Source organism: Sycon ciliatum, chromosome 3, assembly GCF_964019385.1.
Source record: "Sycon ciliatum chromosome 3, ocSycCili1.1, whole genome shotgun sequence".
NCBI lineage: Eukaryota > Metazoa > Porifera > Calcarea > Leucosolenida > Sycettidae > Sycon > Sycon ciliatum.
Window position 1 is genome coordinate 15,521,974 of NC_088645.1, and position 14,309 is coordinate 15,536,282.

Here is a 14,309-nt window from a genome sequence, read left to right on the forward strand (position 1 = left end):
CATGTACAACAGCCGTGTGGTTGGCGGAGAACAGATACCTGCCATGGCCCAAATCAAACAAAATGAAGTTGATTCGGAAAGAAAAAAAAGATTTCTAGATAAAGCCATGGCTAACGACGCCAAACACTTACCGACAATGAAGCCGCTGCGTGAAACGTCTCATGCGACTGCTGTTACATAGCGTAAATCTGTCTTTACATACATGTACCAATACCACTCACCATTTTGCCAGTGTTCTCAAAGACGCATGGCTTTTCGTCCAGTCCCTATTCTGTTTCAGGCCTCAACCATTCCGTTAGCGAGCGGTTTAGGTACTAGTGCGCCAATATTAGAGGCTACCCGAAACTAACTTTTCACGATGGAGCATCGTATACGCCAAGAAAATACAAGTCACAGCTCAGTTTGCTTCAGGTACAAGAGCACAAAGCGCCAACCACCACTTAGGAAGAGGAAACTCAGAGAAAACTGAAACGCAACCGTCAGCGACAACAACATCGAGGAAAATGAGTAGGTAGGCCGCTGCTCGAAAGAAATTCTGCAGCTGTGTACCAATTCCGGGAAGCTAGAAAGCGTTGCAGTGCAGGATGTGCATGGGGTCATGGGGTCACGGGGTCATCTCCCGGTAGACTGCTGGATAAGCAGTTGTATGTGCACGAAGCTACGCCTAGCGCCTACGTAGCTACGGAGATGGTGGGAGACGAATGTTCGAGAAGACTGGATACATCCATGGAGAGTATTACGTACTCGCCGTTTATTGGTCAACGCGGGCTGGGAGAGCACGTGGCAGACGTGACCCGAGTGACTGGAAAAATAATCATAATGTTGGGACATGTCTACCATGGGCGTCGCGCATCGGAGCATCGCGTCCCGGTTTACTGTACTACTAGTCTGCTAGTCTAGTCTGTAGTCTACTGTCACAAGCGTCCATCGCCGAAGAACGGGGGGGGGGTGAGGGGGTCAACCACGGAATCGGAGACGGTAGACCGTTCTTATTTGTACATACAGTCAATGCACAGTTGAGTCACCGTGTATCCACATACCAGTACAGGTATGCTGTGCTTTGTGGTGTGCTACTGTACTCTGACTGTAGCCTTCTTCTTCTTCTTCTTCTTCGGCGCCCTACACCACGGTACAGAGTACAGTAGATCTACACTACAGTGGTCAAGTAGATCTACTACAGCGCTGTACAGCAAGTCTACAGTCGTAGATCGATCGCTAGCCTAGCACCCATGCGGGCCATAGCCAGCCAGCTACAGAATCTAGTAGTAGAGGCTAGTCCCAGGCTACATGTAGATGCTTACACCCGGTACCTGGTAGATCTACACGGAGTCTGTACAGCCGAGACGAGCACTGTCACGTATATGTACCAGGTATACCTGGCAGATCTACATTACTATTGTAACCTCTTGCCGTCTTGGTACATGTAGTACTAGTAGCGACATGTAGATCTACTGCCGTACTGTACTGGTAATGGTATGCTTGTCCTTGATGGCTTGGGGTCAGATCCAGATCTACACGCAACTCGATTGACCGAGCTTCCTTTAGTTTTGACATGCACAACACATACACAGCACATGGTGACTTTTTTTTTGCCTGATGCCAGTGATGGTCGTGCAATGGTGAAACTGGAGTTGCAATAAAATTGTGTTCCACTTTACTTGCATGGCTATGTTATGTAGATAATAATTATTGTTTGCGCTATCGAGGAAAATGTCAATGCAATGACATTGTATGCATTGTAGATCTGCATTTTAGTGACGAAAATGCTCAGCTTGTTTCCATGCACTCACCTTGTACGTGCGGTTCAAGCTACCAAATCATAATAATTATTATGGACTTGCCCAGAGAAACCCGACCTCACGAACAATAATGGGGGGGGGGGGGGCTACGCGACCCCAGCACCACACACACACCCCTCTGCGAACTTGCATGCCGCGCTACATTACTCGTGAGGTTGGATTTCTCTGGCCAGAGCCGTAATTTTGCTGATTTAGGTCAAGCTAAGCCATTAAAATAACCCACGTGCGACCGTGAGATCAAACTAAGAAGAAAATAACACACACTGCAGCATTAGAAGCCTATCCAGCATTCACAGAATTCAAGATTCCGTACAAGAATGTTCGAATTTATTCCGGCATATGCTGGAAAGTTGGTGGAACCTCAAGTCTGTTGCCTTTCTACAAGAACAAGAAGCATGTAAACCGACTGCTCCCTCCACTGGTTATTCATGCATACACTGCAGCACAGTTCCGACAGAGAGTGGACAGCAGGCACACTACTTCCATGCAACCTAGATTATGTCCGTGAGGAGTATACCTCCGTGACAAATCCAGTCAGCCACCCAAGAGCAAACCACTCAGCGGCACCTCTCACTCTGACAAAACCACTGACAGCAGCAGGAGCGGCAGCAGCAGCAGCAGCAGCAGCAGCAGCAGCAGCAGCAAGTAGAGCACACTGAGGAGTTTAAGTTTGTTTTATTTGAAAGGTGGCCAAAGCCAGCAGCCACCGCAAGGTGTCAGAAGACCAGCAATAGCGACACCTTGCATGGATCCCAGGTTGATGATAATCTGGGTATACAAAATAGAACACATGCATGCATGCACACACGGAAACCCGCACACACACCAACACGCATGTACGCACGCACGCACACACACACACACACACACACACACACACACACACACACACGTACAAATACATGCCCACAAACATGGGTGAGCATGCGGTTACAGATTTAGGCAACAAGCCGTGAACGTGATACCAAGTACTCCTCTGGCATATCAAGATCTACAATGATCATCCGAAACAAAGTGAGTGTCACTTGACCCCCTGTTTGAACCATAAGGTCTACTGCAATACCTATTTATCTGAGATACGACACAATGATCACACAGCAATGACGCAACAAAGTCCTTTTCCGTCGTTACTCACAGTTTTGTGTGAAACACTCATCACACATCATGATACAGCATTATCTGAGATACGTATGGTCAATGCCAGGTACCAATGCGATAGGATAAGAAACGTTTGAGTGTAGTACTGCACAGCCGTACACAAAACCAGTAAATGAATGCCAAAATATGATCTTCACGCTTCGAGTACATGCCAGGGACACGTACACTTTGTTTTAGCTCCACAGCACTTGAACGAGAAAAACATCCAGCTGTCAGATTTCATTTGCCACCACAATGCATGTGTGTGCCCACGAGGCTGCAGATAGCTGCATGTCGTTACCGTACCGCTGGAGTATACAGCGCACTGGAGTATAAGCCATACCATCGTAGTATAAGCCATACCATCGTAGTATAAGCCATACCATCGTAGTATAAGCCATACCATCGTAGTATAAGCCATACCATCGTAGTATAAGCCATACCATCGTAGTATAAGCCATACCATCGTAGTATAAGCCATACCATCGTAGTATAAGCCATACCATCGTAGTATAAGCCATACCATCGTACTGTATAAGGCGCTACGACTGTTTTTTGTGTGTGTAAACTACTGGTGTTTAAAGCGAGGCTTGTACTGCGTAAAGTACGGTACCTGTAGCGGCTGGTCAGTCTGTATTCCATTTCCACCACTATGACACATGCAGTCAGTTTTGGACTGGAGTTCTTACCTTCAAAACACTTTCCAGCCACCGTCACATTGAATGTCGAGTAGCAGGCAACATCCGCCACATCTCTGATTTGATACTGCTTGGACATGACAATGATGATGATGTCAGGATAGATTGATTCAGGTATAGCCACGACGACATCCTGGATGTACCCTTGACCTGTATAAATATTACACATTGCCAGACAGTGGACACGACAAAGTACAATCTTATGAGATACTAACAGATCCTATAGAAATATATACTGGGATCGTATGTCATGCCACTCTATTCACTATTTTGCACGCGTTTCTGCTAAACACTGTCTTGTATGGGCCAGGTACAGGTGATACATGATTGTAACGTTGGAAAGCTATTCATGCATGCTTGTCCACCTGGCAAAATCTAAGGTGCTAGGCACACGGAAAATGTGTAGGCAGGCGTAGAACGCCAAGAAAAAAACTGTTCCAAGCACGAACACACTCATACACACACACACACGCACGCACACACACGCACGCACGCACACACACACGTGACGGCATGTGCACAGAAAACCCATAAACATGCTCCAACAGTATCTAACCTTCTTCATCCTGCTGTCACAGTTAATGCATTTCTTAAATTGATTGTCTCTGCCGTGATGAGGCCTGATACAGGCATAGCAAAACAAATGGAAAAGATTTTCATTTCAGGACTGAAATATTAGTAATGTTCAATAGAAAGTATTTGTACAGCTCTGGCCAGAGAAATCTAACTCATGAGCAAAGTAGTGTCACATTCCAGTGCACAGAATAGTGTGTGTGTGTGTGTGTGTGTGCGTGCGTGTGTGTGTGTTGTGTGTGTTTTGTGTGTGTGTGTGTGTGTGTGTATGTGTGTGTATGTGTGTGTGTGTGTGTGTAACTCATGAGCAAAGTAGTGTCACATTCCAGTGCACAGAATAGTGTGTGTGTGTGTGTGTGTGTGTGTGTGTGTGTGTGTGCGTGCGTGTGTGTTGTGTGTGTTTTGTGTATGTGGGTGTGTGTGTGTGTGTGTGTGTGTGTGTGCATGCGCGTGTGTGTGTAGTGCTAGGGATGTGTAGTGCCCTGCGCTATGTTAATGCATGAGTTACGACTCCTACGGGAAGTACCATATGAAAATACAATCCTCCCGAAAATTAAAAAAATACAAAGCTACCAAAACATTCGTCTTCTTAAACGTACTACAGTTCCAAACTTCCCTTGAATGAGTGTGGGGTTGAAAGCAAGGCCAAGCCACTGTTCAATGCCAAGCATCTCTTGTCCACAGAATCACTGCCCATGGAGTATCAAAGCTATGCGAGCTGTTCATTTGCAAGCGTTCCACAGCCACACACTCACACTTCCCATTTGGGAGTGAGGTTGAATTCAAAACTGAGCCATCATACATTGCCAAGCAACATCCATCCCGAATAACCGGGAACGGAGACACAAGGTTGGCAAATCATTCATTTTTCAAGACAACCGGAGCTTAATACTTCCCTTGAAGGAGTGATGATGAACGCAACACTGAGATTCCATTTACTGCTAAGCAACACACGTCTCGAATTAGAGAAAAAGAGTAACCAAGCTTCCCCCATTCATCTTGTCAAGCATACCAAAAAGCCTCACACTTCCCTTGAAGGAGTGAGGTTCAATGCAAGACCTACCAATTATCTAATGCCCAGCAACACATGCCCCGAATCAACGGGAACAGAGTCACCACACTGACCAACGGTTAATCTTGTCAAGCATAACAGAACCCCACACTTCCCTTGAAGGAGTGAGGTTCATTGCAAGACCGCCCCATCATTCACCGCCAAGCAACACATGCCTCGAATAAACAGGACTAAGTTGCCACCACACTGCCCAACTGTTCATCTTGTCAAGCATACCAAAGCCCCACACTTCCCTTCTAGGAGTGAAGTTCAATGCAAGACCGAGCCATCATTCACTGCCAAGCAACACATGCACCGAATCAACACGATCAAAGTCCCCACACTGCCCAACCGTTCTTCTTGCCAAGCATACCAAACGCGCACACTTCCCTTGAAGGAGTGAGTTGTAATGCAAGACGTAGCCATCCTTCACTGCCAAGCAACACGTACCCAAATCAACGGGATCAAAGTCGCCACAATGCCCAATCGTTCATCTTGTCACGCACACCAAAGCCCCACACTTCCCTTGAAGGAGTGAGGTTCAATGCAGAAAAGAGCAATTATTCATTGCCAAGCAACGCATGCCCCGAATCACCAGGAACAAAGTCCCCGAACTGCCCAACCATCCACCTTGTCCAGCATACCAAAGAATCACACTTCCCTTGAAGGAGTGAGGTTCAACACACAAGACCGAACCATCATTCACTGCCAAGCAACATATACCTCGAATCAACGGGATCGCAATCTCCGCACTGCCCAACCGTTCATCTTGTCAAGCATACAAAAGCCGCACACTTCCCTTGAAAGAGTGAGGATCAATGCAAGGCCGACCGTTCATTCACTGCCAAGCAACGCACTCGCCAAATCAAAGGAAACAGAGTCCCCACACTGCCCAACCGTTCATCTTGTCAAGCATATTAGGGCCCCACACTTCACTTGAAGGAGTGAGGTTCAATGCAAGACCGAGCCATCATTCACTGCCAACCAACAAATGCCAAGAATCAAAGGGATCAAAGTCGCCATACTGCCCAACCAGTCATCTTGTCAAGCATACCAAAGCCCCACACTGCCCTTGAAGGAGTGAGGATCAATGCAAGATCGACTGATTATTCACTGCCAAGCAACTCAGACGCCTAATCAAGGGGAACAGAGTCCCAACACTGCCCAAACCGTTCATCTTGTCAAGCATACCAAAGCCCCGTACTTCCCTTGAAGGAGTGAGGTTCAATGCAAGACCGACCCATCATTCACTACCAAGCATAACATGCCCCGAATCAACGGGATCAAGGTCCCCACACAGCCCTCCCGTTCATCTTGTCAAGCACATCAGAGTCCCACACCTCCCTTGAAGGAGTGAGGTTCAATGCCAGAGGTTCAATGGAGGATCGATCCATCATTCACTGCCAAGCAACACATGCCCCGAATCAACGGCATCAAAGCCTCCACACTGCCCAAACGTTCATCTTGTCAAGCATAGCAAAGCCTCACACTTCCCTTGAAGGAGTGAGGTACAATGCAAGACCGAGCAATCATTCACTGCCAAGCAACACATGTGTAAATCAACAGGATCAAAGTCGCCACACAGCCCAACCGTGCATCTTGTCAACCACACCGAAGCCCTGCACTTCTCTTGAAGGAGTGAGGTTCAATGGAAGATCGATCCATCATTCACTGCCAAGCAACAAATGCCCCGAATCAACGTGATCACAGTCTTCGCACTGCCCAACCGTTCGTCTTGCCAAGCGTACCAAAGCCCCACGCTTCCCTTGAAGAAGTGAGGATCAATGCAAGATCGACCGATCATTCACTGCCAAGCAACGCACTCACCTTATCAAAAGGAACAGAGTCTCCAAACTGCCCAACCGTTCATCTTGTCAAGCATATTAGGGCCACACACTTCCCTTGAAGGAGTGAGGTTCAATGCCAGACCGAGCCATCAATCACTGCCAACAAACACATGCCCCGAATCAACGGGATCAAAGTCGCCACACTGCCCAACCGTTCATCTTGTCAAGCATACCAAAGCCTCACACTGCCTTTGAAGGAGTGAGGATCAATGCAAGTTCTACCGATTATTCACTGCCCAGCAACTCACACGCCCAATCACGGGGAACAGAGTCCCCACACTGCCAAACCGTTCATCTTGTCAAGCATATCAGAGCCCCACACTTCCCTTGAAGGAGCGAGGTTCAATGCCCGACCGAGCCATCATTCACGGCAAACCAACACATGCCCAGAATCAACGGGATCAAAGTCGCCACACTGCCCGACCGTACATCTTGTCAAGCATACCAAAGCCCAACACTTCCCTTGAAGGAGTGAGGTTCAATGCAAGATCGACCCATCATCAGTCGCAGCACTGCCCAAGCGTTCATTTTGTCAAGCATACCAAAGCCTCACACTTCCCTTGAAGGAGTGAGAATCAATGGAAGATTGACCGATTATTCACTGCCAAGCAACTCGGACGCCTAATCAAGGGGAACAGAGTCCCCACACTGCCCAACCGTTCACTTTGTCAAGCATACCAAAGCCCCACACTTCCCTTGAAGGAGTGAGGATCAATGCCAGAGGTTCAATGGAAGATCGATCCATCATTCACTGCCAAGCAACACATGCCCCGATTCAACGGCATTATAGCCTCCACACTGCCCAAACGTTCATCTTGTCAAGCATAGCAAAGCCTCACACTTCCCTTGAAGGAGTGAGGTTCAATGCAAGACCGAGCCATCACTCACTGCCAAGCAACACATGCCCCGAATCAACGGGATCAAAGTCGCCACCCTGCCCAACCGTTCATCTTGTCAAGCATACCAAAGCCCCACACTTCCCTTCAATGCAAGATCGACCGATCATTCGCTGCCAAAAGACAAACACGGCTAATAGAAGGGAACATAGTCCCCACACCGCCCAATCGTTCATCTTGTCAAGCATATCAGAGTCCCACACTTCCCTTGAAGGAGTGAGGTTCAATGCCAGACCGACTCATCATTCACTGCCAAGCAACACATGCCCCGGATCAACGGGATCAAGGTCCCCACACTGCACCACCGTTCATCTTGTCAAGCATATCAGAGTCCCACACCTCCCTTGATGAAGTGAGATTCAATGCCAGAGGTTCAATGGAAGGGAGATCCATCATTCACTGCCAAGCAACACATGCCCCGAAACAACGGCATCAAAGCCTCCACACAGCCATTAACGTTCATCTCGTCAAGCATAGCAAAGCCTCACACTTCCCTTGAAGGAGTGAGGTTCAATGCAAGACCGAGCCATCACTCACTGCCAAGCAACACATGCCCAAAATCAACGGGATCAAAGTCGCCACACAGCCCCAACCGTTCATCTTGTCAACCATACCAAAGCCCCACACTTCTCTTGAAGGAGTCAGGTTCAATGGAAGATCGATCCATCATTCACTGCCGAGCAACAAATGCCCCGAATCATCGGCAATAAAGCCTCCACACTGCCCAAACGTTCATCTTGTCAAGCAAACCAAAGCCCCACACTTCCCTTGAAGGAGTGAGGTTCAATACAAGACCGAACCACCATTCACTGCCAACCTACAAATGCCACGAATCAACGTCGCCACACTGATCAAAGTCGCAACACTGCCCAACCGTTCATCTTGTCAAGCCTACCAAAGCCTCACACATCCCTTGAAGGATTGAGGATCAATGCAAGATCGACCGATTATTCACTGCCAAGCAACTCAGATGCCTAATCAAGGGGAACAGAGTCCCCACACTGCCAAACCGTTCATCTTGTCAAGCATATCAGAGCCCCACACTTCCCTTGAAGGAGTGAGGTTCAATGCAGGACAGCGCCATTATTCACCGCCAAGCAAACAATGCTCCGAATCACCAGGAACAAAGTCGCTGAACTGCCCAACCGTTCACCTTGTAAAGCATACACAAGCCCCACACTTCCCTTGAAGGAGTGAGGTTCAATGCAAGACCGACCCATCATTCACTGCCAAGCAACACATGCCACGAATCAACAGGATCAAAGTCTCCACACTGCCCAACCGTTCATCTTGTCAAGCATACTACAGCCCCACACTTCCCTTGAAGGAGTGAGGTTCAATGCCAGACCGACCCATCATTCACTGCCAAGCAACGCATGCCCCGAATCAACGGGATGAAGGTCCCCACACTGCCCTACCGTTCATCTTGTCAAGCATATCATAGTCCCACACTTCCCTTGAAGGAGTGAGGTTCAATGCCAGAGGTTCAATGAAAGATCGATCCATCATTCACTGCCAAGCAACACATGCCCCGAATCAACGGCATCAAAGTCTCCACACTGCCCAAACGTTTATCTTGTCAATCATAGTAAAGCCTCACACTTCCCTTGAAGGAGTGAGGTTCAATGCAAGACCGAGCCATCACTCACTGCCAAGCAACACATGCCCCGAATCAACAGGATCAAAGTCGCCACACTGCCCAACCGTTCATCTTGTCAAGCAAACCAAAGCCTCCCTTGAAGGAGTGAGGTTCAATGCAAGATCGACCGATCGTACACTGCCAAAAGACGAACACGCCTTATCAAAGGGAACATAGTCCCCACACCGCCCAACCGTTCATCTTGTCAAGCATATCAGAGCCCCACACTTCCCTTGAACGAGTGAGGTTCAATGCCAGACCAAACCATCATTAGCTGCCCACCAACAAATGCCCCGAATCAACGGGATCAAAGTCGCCATACTGCCCAACCGTTCATCTTGTCAAGCATACAAAGCCTCACACTTCCCTTGAAGGAGTGAGGATCAATGCAAGATCGACCGATTATTCACTGCCAAGCAACTCAGACGCCTAATCAAGGGGAACAGAGTCCCCACACTGCCAAACTGTTCATCTTGTCAAGCATATCAGAGCCCCACACTTCCCTTGAAGGAGTGAGGTTCAATGCAGGACAGCGCCATTATTCACCGCCAAGCAAACCATGCTCCGAATCACCAGGAACAAAGTCGCCGAACTGCCCAACTGTTCATCTTGTCAAGCATACACAAGCCCCACACTTCCCTTGAAGGAGTGAGGTTCAATGCAAGACCGACCCATCATTCACAGTCAAGCAACACATGCCACGAATCAACAGGATCAAAGTCTCCACACTGCCCAACCGTTCATCTTGTCAAGCATACAACAGCCCCACACTTCCCTTGAAGGAGTGAGGATCAATGCAAAATCGACCGAATATTCAATGCCAAGCAACTCACACGCCTAATCGAAGGGAACAGAGTTCCCACACTACCCAACCGTTCATCTTGTGAAGCATATCAGAGCCCCACACTTCCCTTGAAGGAGTGAGGTTCAATGCCAGACCGACCCATCATTCACTGCCAATCAACACATGCCCCAAATCAACGGGATCAAAGTTCCCACACTGCCTAACCGTTCATCTTGTCAAGCATATCAGAGTCCCACACTTCCCTTGAAGAAGTGAGGTTCAATGCCAAGCCGCCATCATTCAAGATCAACTAACACATGCCCCGAATCAACGGGATCAAAGTCCACACACTGCCCAACCGTTCATCTTGTCACGCACACCAAAGCCCCACACTTCCCTTGAAGGAGTGAGGTTCAATGCAGGAAAGAGCAATTATTCAATGCCAAGCAACGCATGCCCCGAATCACCAGGAACAAAGTCCCCGAACTGCCCAACCATTCACCTTGTCCAGCATACCAAAGCCTCATACTTCCCCTGAAGGACTGAGGTTCAATCCAAGACCGAGCCATCATTCACTGCCAACCAACACATGCCCCGAATCAACGGGATCAAAGTCGCCACCTGCCCAACCGTTCATCTTGCAAAGCATACAAAAGCCCCACACTTTTCTTGAAGGAGTGAGGTTCAATGCAAGATCGAGCCATCATTCACTGCCAAGCAACACATGCCCCGGATCAACGGCATCAAAGCCTCCACACTGTCTAAACATTCCTATTGTCAAGTATACCAAAGCCCCACACTTCCCTTGAAGGAGTGAGGTTCAACACACAAGACCGAACCATCATTTACTGCCAAGCAACATATACCCCGAATCAACAGGATCGCAGTCTCCGCTTTGCCCAACCGTTCATCTTGTCAAGCACACCAAAGCCGCACACTTCCCTTGAAGGAGTGAGGATCAATTTAACTTCGACCGTTCATTCACTGCCAAGCAACGCATTCCCCTAATGAAAGGGAACAGAGTCCCCACACTGCCCAACCTTTCATCTTGTCAAGCATATCAGAGCCCCACACTTCCCTTGAAGGAGTGAGGTTCATTGCAAGACCGAGCCATCATTCACTGCCAACTAACACATACGCAGAATTAACGGGATCAAAGTCTCCACACTGACAACCGTTCATCTTGTCAAGCATATCAGGGCCCCACACTTCCCTTGAAGGAGTGAGGTTCAATGCAAGACTGACCCATCATTCACTGGCAAGCAACACATGCCCCGAATCAGCGGGAACAGTCATCACACGGCCCAACTGTTCATCTTGTCAAGTATAACAGAATCACACACTTCCCTTGAAGGAGTGAGGTTCAACGCAAGACCGAGCTATCATTCACTGTGAAGCAACGCACGCCCCGTATCACCAGGACAAAGTCACGACACTGCCCAACCGTTCACCTTGTCAAGCATACCAAAGCCTCACACTTCCCTTGAAGGAGTGAGGTTCAATGCAAGACCGAGCCATTATTCACTGCCAAGGAGCACATGCCCCGAGTCAACGGGATCAAAGTCCCCACACTGCCCAACCGTTCATCATGTCAACAATACGAACGCCTCACACTTTCCTTGAAGGAGTGAGGTTCAATGCAAAACCGACCCATCATTCACTGCCAAGCAACACATGCCCCGAATCAACGGTATCAAAGTCCCCACACTGCCCAACCCTTCATCTTGTCAAGCATAACGGCAACCCCACACTTCCCTTGAAGGAGTGAGGTTGATTACGAGACCAAGCCACTGTTTAATACCAAGCAACACACGTCCCGAATCATCGGGAATGGAGTCACAAGGCTGCCCAAACCGTCCAGTTGTCAAGCGTATCAGAGCCCCACACTTCCCTTGAAGGAGCGAGGTGGAAAGCAAGACTTAGCCATTCTTCAATGCCAAGCAACACACGTCCCGAATCACCGGGTATGGAGTCACAAGGCTGCCCAAACCGTTCATTTGTCAATCAGAACAGAGCCCCACACTTCCCTTGAAGGAGTGAGGTTGAAAGCAAGACTTAGCCATTCTTCAATGCCAAGCAACACACATCCCGAATTACCGGGTATGGAGTCACAAGGCTGCCCAACCGTTTATTTGTCAAGCGTATCAGAGCCCCACACTTCCCTTGAAGGAGTGAGGTTGAATGCGAGACCAAGCCATTGTTCAACACCAAGCAACACACTTCCCGAATCACCGGGTATGGAGTCACAAGGCCGCCCAAAACGTTCAGTTGGCAAGCGTATCAGAGCCCCACACTTCACCGTTGAAGGAGTGAGGTTGAATGCGGGACTAAGCCATTGTTCAAATTGTTCACTGCCAAGCAACACCTCCCCCGAATCACCGGGTATGGAGTTGCAAAACTGTACCAGTCGTTTACATCATCAAGCAATGCAGAGCCTCGCAACTTCCCTGAAGGAGCAAGGGTGAAAAGCTAGATGTACAGAAATTATAATCATTATAAAACAACAGGCGGAAGACACAAGGGCATGCATAATACAAGGCACTCTGTGTAGCTATGTATTGATTCGAGATTGTTGCCTACCTTATTCGAAGATGGAAGCCGGTCCTGCTCTCTTTTATTATTTCTGGAATTTCTTGCTTCAGAATGTTTCTCAAATCTAGCCAGGCTATTCCGACCTCTTCGGCCTCAACCTCTGCTAAATTGGTATCACAATTGCTGTCAAAGTCTCAAACCCTGGAGGTTGCACGTTGGCAGCTCCGTTATTACTCAAGGAACCGCTAATCAAATAATTCATTGGCCTGCACTCCAAGGAGACTTCAAAACGCGAAGAAGAGGTCTGCAACTGTGCAAGATCTTGCAGCTGCATCTAATTGCAAATGTCGCGCATGCGTATTGCGTTCATATTGCGGTGGCCCGGCCAGTGCTAGTGGGAGCGCGGGCCGGGGCCTCCGTCGCGGGGGGGGGGGAGACGAGTTAGTTTTCGCTCCACCGCGCCTTGAATATTACGGAGGATTAGCAAAACGAAATTCGCATTCGCGTTCGCTCTCCAAGGAAAGTCGAACTCCGTGACTAGGCCTTGACAGATTATGCTAGCATAATTTTTCGCATAATTCCTACCAAAATCGAATAATCGCATAATTCGAGGCAAATTGCATACGAAACGCAAAAAATTGGAATAATCCGCCTGTTCGCATCAAATTCCATACAGTTGTACATGTTCTACAAGTACAAGTAGATGCACCAGGAAGTCGTAGGTTTACGACTCCCTTGAGAACATGTCCAGTCCACTACAATCAGTGACGGTCGTAGCTCGGTCGGATGGTGCGTTGAGCCGTTGACCCCGTTGAACTTTTGCTACTACAGTACAACGCCCTCTACAAAAAGGTCTCCTGTTATTTTGCACAGAACCATTATACATTAGCAGCATATGTGAGCATAATGCGGCATAATATGATAACTTTTAGCATAAAAATAGCATAATTCTGCAATTTTTTCAGCAATGCGAAAAGCATAATTTCACGAAAATATTAGCATAATCTGTCAAGGCCTATCCGTGACGGAATTCGCGTTATTGGTGTACTAGCTGTGCTAGTACTTGTTAGCAACAATCCGAACTAGCGCACACACTGCACTGCATTGCTTTGTACATGTACTGCATTCAAGACTGACGTCATGCGCTTTGTTTTGCTGCGATATCACAAATGGCACCAGCCCATTTTGCGGAAAAGAAAAACAAATCTTGCTTGCCCTGTTGTGCTCTTCCAGACAACGGATCGTGCTTCAGCAGTGTTACTGTGTTTCTTTTCAACAGAATTCGCACATGCATGACGTAACGTCGTTGACACGACCTAAATTCTTTAGGGCTTGAAAGTGCTACGTCACAGC

General features: G+C 48.2%; 1 long non-coding RNA gene across 1 annotated transcript; it reads right to left on the minus strand.

Annotated features, from left to right (window-relative positions):
• Positions 1-2,454: 2,454 nt before the first annotated feature.
• LOC135812502 (uncharacterized) lies at positions 2,455-3,765 on the minus strand. The gene is made up of 2 exons (XR_010552828.1): positions 3,626-3,765; positions 2,455-2,567 (listed from the first exon to the last, which is right to left on the minus strand). It is a non-coding gene; the product is annotated as an uncharacterized LOC135812502 (long non-coding RNA).
• Positions 3,766-14,309: the final 10,544 nt, after the last annotated feature.